At 39.9% G+C, this 13,144-nt stretch overlaps 1 protein-coding gene across 5 annotated transcripts in view; it reads left to right on the top strand.

Moving 5' to 3' along the window:
• SPSB4 (splA/ryanodine receptor domain and SOCS box containing 4) overlaps window positions 1-13,144 on the top strand; it is a 181,773-nt gene that overhangs the window by 91,344 nt on the left and 77,285 nt on the right. For 2 of the 5 annotated variants that reach the window (XM_072867940.1, XM_072867945.1), the window contains exon 1: window positions 4,131-4,148. The exons of the other annotated variants lie outside the window; for them this stretch is intronic. The gene's annotated coding sequence lies outside the window, so the exon portion shown is untranslated. Of the gene's footprint in view, window positions 1-4,130; window positions 4,149-13,144 lie in introns of those variants that run through there. 5 annotated transcript variants of the gene reach the window in all.

The following is a 13,144-nucleotide window of genomic DNA, read 5'->3' as shown; positions in this document are numbered from 1 at the left end:
GTAGCATCCATGACCTAGCAAGGAAAAATCCTTGCCCTGAAGAGATTTAATTTTAAAGCAAAGCTTAAAGAAAACAGTGTGCCCCAGTAGCCTTGGTGGCAGCATAGAAAAATGCATTTAAGAGGAGAGCAAGAAAAAAGTGGCTTACGTTTTGGGAGCAACGCTGCGTAACAGAGAGCAGTGCTCGTGGGGTGCCACGACCTCGAGCTAAGAACTGCAGTTGCAATTTGATGGGCAATATTTGATTAAAACCTGAATGGCTGTATTTTGGCTACCTCTGCTCTATTAAAGACTGGGCCTGTCCATCAGGAGCGTTGGGTGGAGCTCACTTCTTCCTTTGGTTCCTTTTGGACCAAAAACGGAGTAGTGACAGGTACTAGCCTATTTAGATATGCGTATATATATATATATTTATATTTAGGGGGTGTGTGTGTGTCCTTTTTTTTTTAAAAGGAATGTTGTCTTTGCCTCAGAGGCCAATGCAGTGCAGCTCCTAATGTGTGTAGTGATTGAAATGCAGAAATTTAACATAATTTGCTGTGTCTTGTCCATAACAAAAAAAAACTACATGAAGGAGTTTATATCTGTTTTATTCCTTAGGAAGAAGTGAAGTACCTAGGCTAAACATGGGTGCTCAGCTTTGACCTAAATCTCTTCATGCTGAAGTCACTTGAACTTAGACCAATGCTGAGCAGTATTTTGTTTAATTTTTTGCGTCTCTCTGCTTATTCTGTATAACTTTGGGTTGAACATCACTGACTAATCCTGCTCATGACTGGTGTCAGATGACAGGTTTTATTGTGTTGCACTGCAGAGCGCGGGTGACTTAGCAACTTTATCTGTGAGGATTTGTCAGAGGCTGAAGTGACAAGTACGCTTTGGTGTGCAGCATGAAGCGCGGCAATGTATGAAATCCATCTTTGAGTCGATTGCAAAATAATTCTTTCAGAGCTGTACAGCAGACTCTTTAGTTGAGTTTGCTTTCTTGATTTTAAATATGTGCATTTCCAAAAGCTCGTTCTAATACTGCCTTTCTCATTTTACCTTGTTGCCAAAGTCTGGCGTGCACTTGTCTTCTGTTAGACTGGGTTGTCCCTTCCTATGTTAACAATTCCCAAAGAAGATCTAGCACAGGACTTTTGAGAGAGAGGAAAGATTGCCTGTGTTTGTGCTGTCTTGTCAGAAGAATGAGGATTTCCTTCCTGCAGAAACAGGTCCATGCCCTGGAACCTAACCAGAGTCTGAACTGCACTAGCTCTGTCTCCTGAAAGCTCCCCTTGGTGGGTTAGCTGCTGAGCTTCCTGCAGGTGGGCTGGGCAGCCTGGAACAACTCTGTCTTGAGGCTGCGATAAAGGGCTACAGTGAGTACTGCTGACTTGCATTTTGCTATTGTATTTCTTGAGCAGTTTTTCTGCTTGGTGCTTGGATGCGGCAAAGGTCTGTGTGAGGGGGGAAAGTGAGGCTGGTTCCTAGAGACCATTCAAGCTCCTTCTACACCTAGCAGCAGCAGCTACCTCATGTGACTTTCAGGTTTTCTCGTGATTAGACTGCAGTATTCAGTACTCTGAGCAATGCTGTTTCCATTTCTTTTTAAATTCAGTAGCCTTTGTTAAAAGTGGTGTTTCTTGAATGTTTAAAAATTAGCTTATTTAGAATTGCTCTTTCAAGGAGGCGTTAATCATGTGAGAGCACTTGCATAGCTTTAGGCATGGAAAAAGGTGGGGTTTTTCAAAACTTCTGCAAGGTTTAGGCACTCTATTGTCGTTTAATTTTTACTGGTTTTCCTCCATCTCCTCTTCAAGGAATGCAGAAATAAATTCCCTCCAGTGGAGTGCTACATTTTTTTGTTAGATATTGGAGGTCATAATTTTAAAAGAAAGCCTTGTTGCACAAAGTATTTATGTCAGTGGTACATTTCATACTGAGAATGTGCTGTCCACAGAAATCCCTAAGTGGTGATCATAGGCATGGTCATAATCTGAGTTTGGTTTTTTGTTTTTCTTTAAAAATATTCTGAAAAATAGTTTTACTAGCAAGGGCCAGAAATGGCTTGGAAGAAAGTTGGCTGTTGTTATCTTTGAACACTGACCTATTCCCTAAAATCTTGAGCTTATTTCATAATTAAATTATTTTTGATAGAAGCCACACAATGCACAATTTTGTCAATGATGACTGTATTACTTCACAGGTGAGAAAATGCTGCGACAGTCAAACCTATGTGTAGCCAAGGAAATAGTTGGATTAGGTGTTGGGTAAAGTGAATTTTTCATTCAGAGCTTTAACTATTTTGTAAGTTACTAGCTAAATTATAAAAGGTTTCTTGTATTGAGAATTACTTTAAGGGTAGCTTGGACATACAGAGCAATCTGAGGGCCAGTACTGATACTTTTGAAACTCTGTTTTCCAAGTTAAATATTTTGGACTCTGTCTCCAGAATAAGCTTTGCTGTGTTCCTCACCAAAGGCTGTCATGTGCTTTTGGCAGCAGAACCATTGTAGTGTTTTGAAGTGAATAGTTGCTTTAAAATAAAGTTCAAATATTAATTTGTTCATACTACTATTCCTTGCTCAGTTATGTCATTACATATAATTTTGTAGCATATCCTGTATTTGACTTCATTTATGTGAATTATTGGCTTAAGTTAAAAATGATCCCAAAATTCAGTGTAGCTAATTGGGGGATTTAAGAGTTAAAATTGAAATCTGGTCTTTATGGCATTGTTTGTGTTGTATTATTTGCTTTTCTGGCTGAGAGAGACGTTTAGTTGAGGTTAAAGAAAGCCCATTAAAATTAAAGTTTAACTACTCCATTTGTTTGGTTATCTTCAAAGTTTATCCTTATTTAACCTGTCAAAAGATTGACTTGTAGATAATTTTTCAGCTTTGTGTGACATATTTGCATGGGGAATTGAGTATCTGTTCCCCATGGTTTATCACTGATCTACTTGGACTTAAATTGAGGACCTCGGTGTGTGATACTAGCACGTGCTGGACTTTTTCAAGGCCCTGGGAATATTTTGGGGCTCCAGCTAGTTCACTTGAGCAGGGTCATTATTTTATTCTTTGCATAGGAAAGAAGCAGCAGCATGCCCTTGGGCATGTGTTAAACCTGAGACTGTTGATAAATTAAATTCTGAGCTTGGATGGTTTCATCCCATGCTTTAGCAAAGTCCCTGTCTGTGGAGCACAGCAGCTAGGTGGTTATTTTGGGGGTGTGACCTCGCAAGGAGGTGTAGGTACATTATGTCGTCTTGCTTTCATAAATTATGATGCAGCATAAAGAAGCCAAAATACTACTTTCCCCTTGTTGTTGAAAACTGTTGTCAAGCATGTCAGAGATGACAGAAGTTGTTTGAACTAAAGATGATGACACATCTAAGTGTATAAAATGCAGCAAACATTGCCATCCCAACCTCATTTTGACTGTGTTGCTGCATATTAGTATTACACCTGGTTTGTGGCAGCTACTGACTGTGTCCCTACATGCAGTATTGTCAGTCTCTGATGCTGGTAACATCTGGGTAATACTTACTGTGATATTCTCACTTCTAATTCAGAGTATACTGATCATTCACTATTTATGTAGTCCTTGGTTTTGATGTTGCAAGATAAAAAGGGTGTGTTTTCTATAATCTTTGGTATTCAAAGGCAAATAATGCATTGAGGCCGCTGATTATTTAAAATGATTAAAACATAAAATAAAGAAGTTCCTTTGTACTTTGATCAGTGCTGATGTAACTGTTTCCAGTAGTCTAGAAAATCTTACATGTAGTTCATTGATGGCTTGTTTAGACTAAGATGCAGTGTTGTAAGTGCAGTGATCATCTACCAAAGATGTGAGAATGTGCTCAGGAAGGATTTGTTACGACATGTATCGTATCTTAACCTTTGAGGTTTAAATATAACAAGATGTATTAAACAAGCATGAGCATGAGACCTGGAATATGTACTGGTTGTTCTTAAGTTTCTTGACGTTCGTGTTAATGGTATGTGAAGCAAAATGTGTGGGTGGAGAGAAGGAAGGGAAGAGAGGCTCGCCTGTACAATAGATCTCCCGGTAGCCGTGTACTGAAGCATGGACCTAGTGGGAGGAAGGGGGGAGAGGAACATTCAGCAGCACAAGTTCTTGGAGGTGCACCTGGAGAAAAGGTGATTAATCTTTCAAAAGGACTAAGCTTAAGTATTCATCAGGAGTTAAAAATGAAATGGAGAGTGAAAATAGACTTCATAGGCAGGGTGCACAAATGAAGCTGTCAGAGTTGCTGCAAGATACTTCTGTGATGCTCAAACTCTGGTGAGAAGTCAGCACTGATGTGGTACGTACCTTCCCTCGCCTCAATAAGCTGCAGTGGGATCGGAGAAAGTGCATGAGGCTGCTGCCTTGAATTCATGTCTAGGGATACAGTGGTCCCTCAGTTGGTTTTTTATTTTATTTTTTTTTCAGTGAGCCACCTACAGCATTGATAATTGGCTTGCATTTCCCACTCTTAGACCCTGTAACAAGAATCAACAGTTTATTTTTATTCATATGTACCTCTTTCTAGCAATGTTGAATCATAATTCAAGAGAAGAAAAAATACATATGTGCCAGGCCATCTCAGTTGGACTGCTGGAAGAAGACACCAAAGGGAAATCAAGCTGAAGTGTATCAACACTCCAGGGACATGAGGCTGACTGATGAGTTAGCTTTTACTGCTGTACTCCATTCACATCCTGCTAATAGAGGATGTTGGAGCAGGAAGTCTTAATGAATACAGAAGCCAACCCTCTCCCTTTAGTCCCTTTATTTTTAGACTTTGTTTTCCCTGTGGTAAAATAGTTTGGAACTTGGAGGAGCTATGCCTGAGCTTGGGCAGAAATGTGACTTAGTAGTGAACGCTGCCTGGTGTGCAATTATTCAGGAGATGAGGGGGAAGACTATTTCTCTTTCCCTGTAGCTAGAGGTTACTGAGATTGATTGATCGTTGGTGTAATGTAATTCCAGTGTGTGGAGGCCTGACATCCTTTTTGCTTCTGCAAATGGATGGAGATAGTGAATTAATGCAGAAGTATTTTTCTTTTCATTTTGTGTGTTGGAAAGAGTGGGGAAAACCACTGCCTAAATCTGGCATCTAAATGTAGATGTCTGAATTAGCAATGCAGGAAACATAGTAGTGAGTGTAGCAAGCAGCTCGGTTCCTCCAGAGCAATGCTGGCGCTATAGGCAACTTGGGCACTTAACTCATTCAGACATCTAAACTGTGCAGAGCAGGCATCTCTTTACACCCCTTGTGAGAAATGTGTGTGGATGCTTCCTCTGGATATCCTTCCACCAAGGCATAACTGGCTTTTTAAGACAACTTTCATCACAGAGTTCCCACTGAAGTGGTCTTCACAATGGATTTTCTGCTTGTACTTTTTTTGATCTGAATATTTGCATATAGTGGTTTCTGCTTCCACAGCTGTTCTGTGTTTGGTTTCCTAAGTGGTAAGAAACGTGGTATGCTGAAATCAAAGCCGAGCCTGATAGTCTGTTGTATAAATATAATTGTAAGGGAAAATTCAAGCAGTTACCTTATTACAGCAAAGATGTGTGCGTTGATGGTCTTGGTAGAATTCAGTTCTTGCGTTTAGGTCTCTTATGGTGCAAGAAGAAATTTTTATTACATGTAATAATTAGCTTTTGAAATAAAGGGGATTATCTTTCATTTTAATCACTCTGCCTTAATAACAGGGAAGAAAAATCATCGTTTTGTAAGAATCCCAACTCTGTTCTCAGTGTTTTCTAGAATGACACTTTAATTGAATTTTTGTATTTATGGGACTGATACTTAAAACTTGTAATTCTCATGGGTTCTTACCTGTTCCCCCACTGTATATTAATCAGTTGTATTTTTAAAGAGTGTAAGCTTCTGTCCTGCTCATCTTACCAAACAAAAATTCAGTAAACAATTTTTTGTGAAGAGAATTATTACTTCTATTAGTGATTTTTAATGTAACTCTAATATTCAACTACACTTCTCTCATTAACACAAAGCATTATATAGTTGCTTCATATCCAGTATGTGAATAGCTTGTAAATAAATAACAAAAGTAGGTTTAAATTTAATGCCTGTACTTTGCAAAACTAATGGATGGTAATCAGTGTAATGGCTGATGATAGATTGTACCGTGTGAGCAGGGGAGCTTGCGCTCGGAAAAAGTAACACAAGATCAGGAACAGCTAGAGACTGGTTGGTGAACGTGTTTTTATCCAGATGCTTTCTTAATTCCTTCAATTAACTTGATTAAGCAGCTTAGCTTAAATAAGCAGAATTTGTGACTTAGAAGTTCTCCCATGTAGTGTTTTCCCATTGCCTTAGGAATTAATTCCTTTAATATTTTGTCTGTGTAAAGCAGGCAGCCTCAATTGCTCCTGTGTCTTGTACAGACATGAGATGGTGTATGCTTAGTATGAGAGGCACACACGGGTGGTTTTTTTCCTCTCTGCAATTGGATCTAGGCAGAAGTCATAAATCATAGTGATTTCTGCACAGTGCAATTGAATGGAGACTGACTACCTTATTTTTTTATTAGTATTGAAAGTTCCCCCCTGCTTAGGTCACTATGAATCCTTCCTCAACAGAGAAGAGTATGCCCTTTTTCTCCCCTTGCCTTTTACTCTACTTCAGAGCTGTGTTTCGTAGTGCAAGGTTAGCTCCGAATGCCATCCTCTGGTACCTGAGCTAGGTAGCTGGTATATCTATGGTAGAGCCTGGCCAAAGCAGTGACTGAGAAGATTTTATACATGGGATTCTTTGTTCAAGAATGCTGTGTGCCATGTTCCAGTTACAGCATTTGAAGGTGCGTTTTCTCATTGCGCTTGGGTGTGTCTGTGTTGGCTGCAGCTGTGGCACAGTTCACCAAATACTTTTCCTCCTATGCTCACCGATCAAGTGGCTGCCCTTGTATTCTGACCACTATTTTAAGGCAGTAGTTCCCAAGCAAGGGAATTGCTCTCAGGGACCACTTTGGAATATAACTAAGCTTCCTAGTTGTACCACCAGTGTCCTTAGCAGGTAACTTGGTACATCCTCTTTCCTACCCAAAGGCTTTATCTTTACAGTGTTAGGGAATAGGGATGGGGATGTTAGATAGGGAAGTTAGATGGTAGCATAGGGTTCCTGTCCATCTCTCTCTGTTTGCTTTCCTCGAGGATGTTTTTCTCCCTTTCCAGTAAGAATGGTCGTTATGCTATAGCGTCCTCTATTTTTCAGAGCACAGAAAAGTGGCCTGAGATGAAACCTGACGGTACTAGAGAACTTGCCCATTAGTAACTGCAGCGCAAACCTAGGGTTGACTTTTGGGTACTGTGGTAACCTGGAGCTCTGTGTGGCTCATCTTCCATGTTTTCAGCTGCTGGCCCAACAAATTGTTGATTTCCAAGTTACGGGTCTTTCCATCTGGTTCTGGCTTGCCCTCACAGCAGGAATATGCCCTCAGTTCCACTGGTACATGGCCTCAGATTATTTTGAACAGTTTTCTGAATAAATACAAGTATTTTTTCAGTATTAGAAGTAGTGGTGTCTCACATAGATTGTCTCTAAATCCTTGCAATAGCTTTGGAAATGGGGATCTGTGTTTATAACTGTTTTTTTCTGGCAAGAATTTCAGAGAAGACCCTGACACTACTGCTACCTTTTCTACACCTCTTGATTATACTGTACTAATCAAAATCATGACATAAATGTTTTGATAATTACTGGTGGGTCTGTAGATTGGGATTGAACTATGTATCTGCTACCTAATGGAAGGTGGTGGTTGAGTGTGCTTGTGTGATCTCTCCAGCAGTGCCAGGTGGGCTGTACTAGCCTTAAGAATCTTTGCTATGGAGGTGGAGGTAGAAGTCTTAAAAAGATACTATAATATGAGAAGAATGTCTGAGTATTTTTGGTAGTCTTATATATGCATTGGTTTCTCCCCCTTTCTCGATGTTGATTATGAGGGGAACATTAAATGAGTTATGTTGGTTCTGGAGGCGTATGAGATGAATTCTTTCTTCTTCTTTCTCCTCTAATTTTGGAGAAGATTTACTTTTATGTCCATTGCAAAATAGGCATTTACAGGCCTTAATTTTATCGCAGTTATGAGCTCATCTGCATCATAGAATCTAAATTTAGTTAGGTGAATCCCACCTGTGGTTAATATTTGCAGCTGATTTTTATAATTTGGAAACAAGTGGTCTTTCAGGAACTGGAGTGGGCCAGTGCCTGTGGAGAAAATAGGAGCAGCATCTTGGATGCATAGTGATAGTTGTGATGAAAATAGGAGCATAGTGATTAGTTGTGATGATGAAGCTTCTGGAGTGAGGTCAAGAAGACTGACATGGAAAAGAGCTCTGAAGGTGGAGGAGAGTCAAAGCCTTAATTCTTAAGAAGAAGAGAAAACCCAACAGGGACACACAAATAAAGTTTTTCCTTCTGTTATGCAGTGAGATGAGTTTGGTGTAGAATCTTTTGTCTCCATGACTAATGAGAGCCAGGTAGCTTTTTATAAACTAGTCTTGCCTAATTGTAATTATTTGGGGGATGTCTCAGCTTTTTGTGAATAGCTGAGTTCTAATATGAGAGCAGATGTAAGTCCATCAGGAAGGCTGCATGATTAAGCAAGCCACATGTGGCTCCCCAGTAGCGAAGAAGCTGACAATGGGATGCACAGGGAAAGGAGGAGGGGAGGGGGTGGAAAGGGGAGGGAGACTGGAAAGAGCGGGATTGTAACAGAAAAGACCAGGATTGTAACAGAAAGCCCTCTGCCATAAATCTGTGATGAAGGTGATATGCAGGGGAATTGAAAATACCTGTTTTTCATTCCTTCCCTCACTGTGGGGGAAGATCGCTGTTCAAGAGATTCTTCAGGTAGTTAGAAGCATTCATAAACTTATGTATTTTAACACTCCATTTAGCTTCCGTACTGTGTAAATTACTTTCTTCAAACCTGGCTCTGTTTTTCATCTGTCTTTACTGTATACTGTAACAGAGTTAATGATAAATATAAAAATGCACAACTGCTCTTGATCCCATGATTCTAGTAGCAATTTCTGTGTCTGCACAACACTTCTGGGAAAAGTATATGTCAGTTTGTCTTTTGAAAGACTGGTTGAAACTTAAAACCCCTCTAGTACCTTTAGGTACTTTTTCTTAACCTGTTGGCCAAAGGGCTTGATTTTCTCTACTGAAGCAATTTGTAGTGTTTGTGCAGTATCCGACCTGGTTTTACATTCAACTGAGTGGGGCGGTTTGTGTGTTTCTTCCAAGTCTTTTGCAATAGTAAACCACAGTTTGCTTGATAAATGCAAATTTGCATTTATGCTGATGTGAATACCTTGGTTAGACATCAAATGATTCTGGAAGGACGTTTGTATTAATCAACTCAATTCTATCCTGCCTGTGCTGTTCTTAAGGATGTGGTGAACAAAAACAAGTCTAGCTCTGATAAAGTTGAAAAAAGAATCATTTTCCCAGTATTTGTTTGGCAATGCGGGCCATATTGAGTGTGTTATGGTTTTATAACTCAATGGGAAAATGATTTTTTTTTTTTTCCCCTAGAAGAAAAAATTTACTTTAAAGACATTTAAGTAATGTCTTACTTTTAAAGACATTTTGAAATGTTACTTTTATTCTTTATTATGCTGGAAATCAAGGTGGTCTGTATATCCCAATGCAATCTAGGGTTTCACTTGTTTTTCCAGAATTAAAAACTCTGAACAAATATTTCTTTTTTTTTTTCTCTTCTTCTTTCTACATTATACCTGTTGATGGAGCTCAGCTTGTATTTACTGATATGCCTTCTCTTTGTGTATAGTGCTGCTGATCCACATTTAGACTGAGCCTATTTTTCTTCAGGGCAAAGCAGGGGCCTGCCTGAGTTATTGGAGAATTGGTGTCTGGAAAATTCAGAGGGTGTCTTGAAGATGCTTTGCAATAATACAAAATACGGGGGGTTTGTGCAAAAATTAATTGGGGCATGTTCATTTTTATATAGCTTTCCCAAGACTTCCAGAAAGTGATGGCAGTTATTTTATTTCAGTGACAGTACACCTAGAGATTGAGTACTAATATCTTTTTATTCCCATCAAAACTTGCATCCTGGTACAATTTTCTTCCAAATAATTGTCAATCTCTCCCCCCCCCCTTCCCCCCCGCCTTCCCCCAGTGCATTCAAGAATGAGATATGATTAGTAATTAATTGTTACAAATAAAATGACACTTGAAAGAAAATTCTCTGTGGAAGACTGCTTAGCAGTGGGAACTTCAGTATGAAGTTATTTTGAGAAATACAGACCTTGCGTTTGAGTTTAGAGATCATAGTCTGTGTTGAGACTCCTGTAGGTAGGCACAAAGCTGATTTATTTTTATCCATGCCTCTATTAGGAAGTCTAGTGTGGGTTTTTAAAGTAGTTTCCTGTGGTCAAAAATACCTGGAATTGTTGGCACTTGTAACATGAAATTCTTCTAGGATGTACACTGTTAGGTCAGTAACAAAGAGATGTAAATGCTACTCAGAGTAGTGACTTCTTTCACCATGGCTTTTCCTAGTTGGAGGCCCTCTCTGATTTTAACACTGGAAACAGTCTGGGATACTTTTTCTCTGTAGAACAGTATTTGTTTGAAAAGGCAGCCTTTCCACTTAATTTGGCTCTAGGAAAATGACAGATCCGGAAAGAAAATAACATTCCACGTAGCCTTCACTGCTCCGAGACCCATCCTGGGTTCTCACCAAGGTGTGTGTCTTCAGGAGGAGTCACAGACTCTTGACATGGGGCCATAACTGGCTGTAAATCTTTAACTCCTTAAATCCCTGTGGCCTTTCCCAGCCTCTCCTGCATTACCCAGTGCCCTATTTCCTAAATTAATAGCAAACACAAACGAAAATGCTACTCTGTAAAATGGGAAAGCTTTTATGTGCATAAGGAAAATCAATTTTGTTGCTTGGAGCTCAGGCGGTTTGTTTGTATGATATTACTTTCTCTACCATCCTCATTTGTCTGTGCAATTGTTCTCTGCTGGCAGATGGGCTTTAGCAGAGGCGTGTGTTTAAGACAGATGAAATTCATTGCTGTTGCTTAAAAAAATGTGTTGAGGTTTTTTTTGAGAAAACATTTATTTAACAGGAAGTTGGTTTGTCTTTTTGTTAGTGCTCAAAAGCTGTATGTAACTTCATTTGTCACCTCACCTGGGAAATACAAAATCATCCACATAATCTGAATTTGTGATGATGCTTCATTATATCAAGTCTGTTTACTTAATTTCTGTTTGGTAAAAGAAGTCAGTTTAGAAACTGCAGGACCAATGAAGCATTGCTTCCTGGATTTGTGTCTTGTGGCTGACTTAACCTGAAATCTTTAGGACGCTTTGCCTGCAGTTACAGCTTTGAAGCGAGCTCATTCTTTTCTGGGTTCCTTGGCAAGATGTGAACTCGCAGCCCAGCCTGATCTTCCATGGGGTCGCTTCCAAGATGTCTGTCCTCTCCCCAGCTGCCCCTCCTGTAGGAACATAGTTACCTTTGGGCCTGCTGTTGTAGTGTCAAATTTGGCTCGTGGTGGCTATTGACTGAAATAGTTAAGGGGGAAGGGTGAGGAGGGATGCAGATGGTGTGATTGTGTAAGCCTATTTTCCTATTAAACAAAAGAATACGCTTTTGTTCAGGACCGAACTTGTTCTTGTGTATTCATCTTCTATGTGTTTGTGCAAGTACAATGGCTGGGTTCCCTCCAACCCAGCCCTCCCCCTCTCCCAACGCAATCCTGAGCCGAGGGAACGGGCCTGAGCCCTGCGTGCATTTGTGGCTCCCCTATAACAGATCACCCGTGGTTTGTCTGAGACAGCCTTTTTGGGTATCATAATCTTTTGAGTGTGTTCAACTTGCTGCAGGGGGTGTAGAATATCTTCAACTCTTGTCTGTTGTGTCTGGCCAGAGGCACAACATGTTTTTGTCACTGGAGTTTGGCAGCACTGTTGGAAGTATTAAAGCCATCCAGGTCAGATCAGGAACTGCCTCTAATGGGCTGCTTCAGCTGGAGCATCTCATGGGTTTGCTTCTGGCCCAGCAATGGTGAGAGCATCTGACAGGTATTGTTTGTATGCTGTGCTTCAGTTCAACTGAGAATTAAAGTAAGGCTTAAAAGCAAAAGAAGATGACAAAAGTATCTCAGCCATTCCAAGAGCACTGCAAATTTTAAGCTGTTAGTGAATGTCTTTTTGTAGACAAAAAGGTGGAGAGGCTAAGCACTCAACTCATCCACTGACTGCAAAACATATAGACAGGCACTGTGAGAGTGGAGCCATCTCTTGCAGAGTCTGGTAAGTCTTACAGCAGCCTTGTGATTAAAAAAGAAGAGCTGCTATTAGCGGGTGTTCCTCCTTACCCCCATCCTCATCATGCTACTGCTCCTAGAAAACCAGTTGTAGAGCTAGGCTGCATCATGAATTACAAAGACTCACCAGGCTTGGAATACACTGATACGTATAATACTATGACTGAACCTTGAGCTAAGGGGCCAAATTTTCACCAGAGCATGTTACTACAGTTTCTGCAGTTACAATAAAGTTCTGGTGAACAGTTGTGTTAAGCTAGAGGAGCTCTTGTCTGTATGATTGTCACTTTCTACCATCTTTGGACCTCCCCTCAGTTCTCTCAGGAATAATCTCTGGCACGTCCCCTGGGATTTGCTGCTTGCTAGAGTAAGGAATGATGCTTTCCAGGAGTCTTTCTCATCTATGACTTTCTAACTTTTCTTTCATTTTGAAGGCGAACTGGCTCCACTGTACATTACAGCAAAAGAAAGGTAATGGGAAGGTATTTAGCCATTGTGGTTGTTTAATGAATGTTCTGTTTTTGAAATTGAAGCTTAGGGGTATTGATCCTCTACAAAGCTGTAGAGGTAAGAGTAAAATAAATTGTCTAAAAAATGTTAGGCTGGTGAAAAGTAGTAATGGCTGGAGATAAATTGCAATATTAAAACTTAATTATTCTTTGGGCTTTAAATCTCACGTGGTTTGACACCTATTGGTATTACTTATTTGGTGAAGCATGGCTGAGTAGAAATGTAAAATGGTAAATGATCCTGGAAAATGCCAAGTAGAGCTAAAAACATAATTCTCAATTTAGTGTTAAGCCTTTTTCATGTG

This window comes from Ciconia boyciana, chromosome 7, assembly GCF_034638445.1.
Source record: "Ciconia boyciana chromosome 7, ASM3463844v1, whole genome shotgun sequence".
NCBI classification, from domain to species: domain Eukaryota; kingdom Metazoa; phylum Chordata; class Aves; order Ciconiiformes; family Ciconiidae; genus Ciconia; species Ciconia boyciana.
Note: the sequence above shows the minus strand (reverse complement) of the source record. Positions and strands in the feature narration are given on the sequence as shown.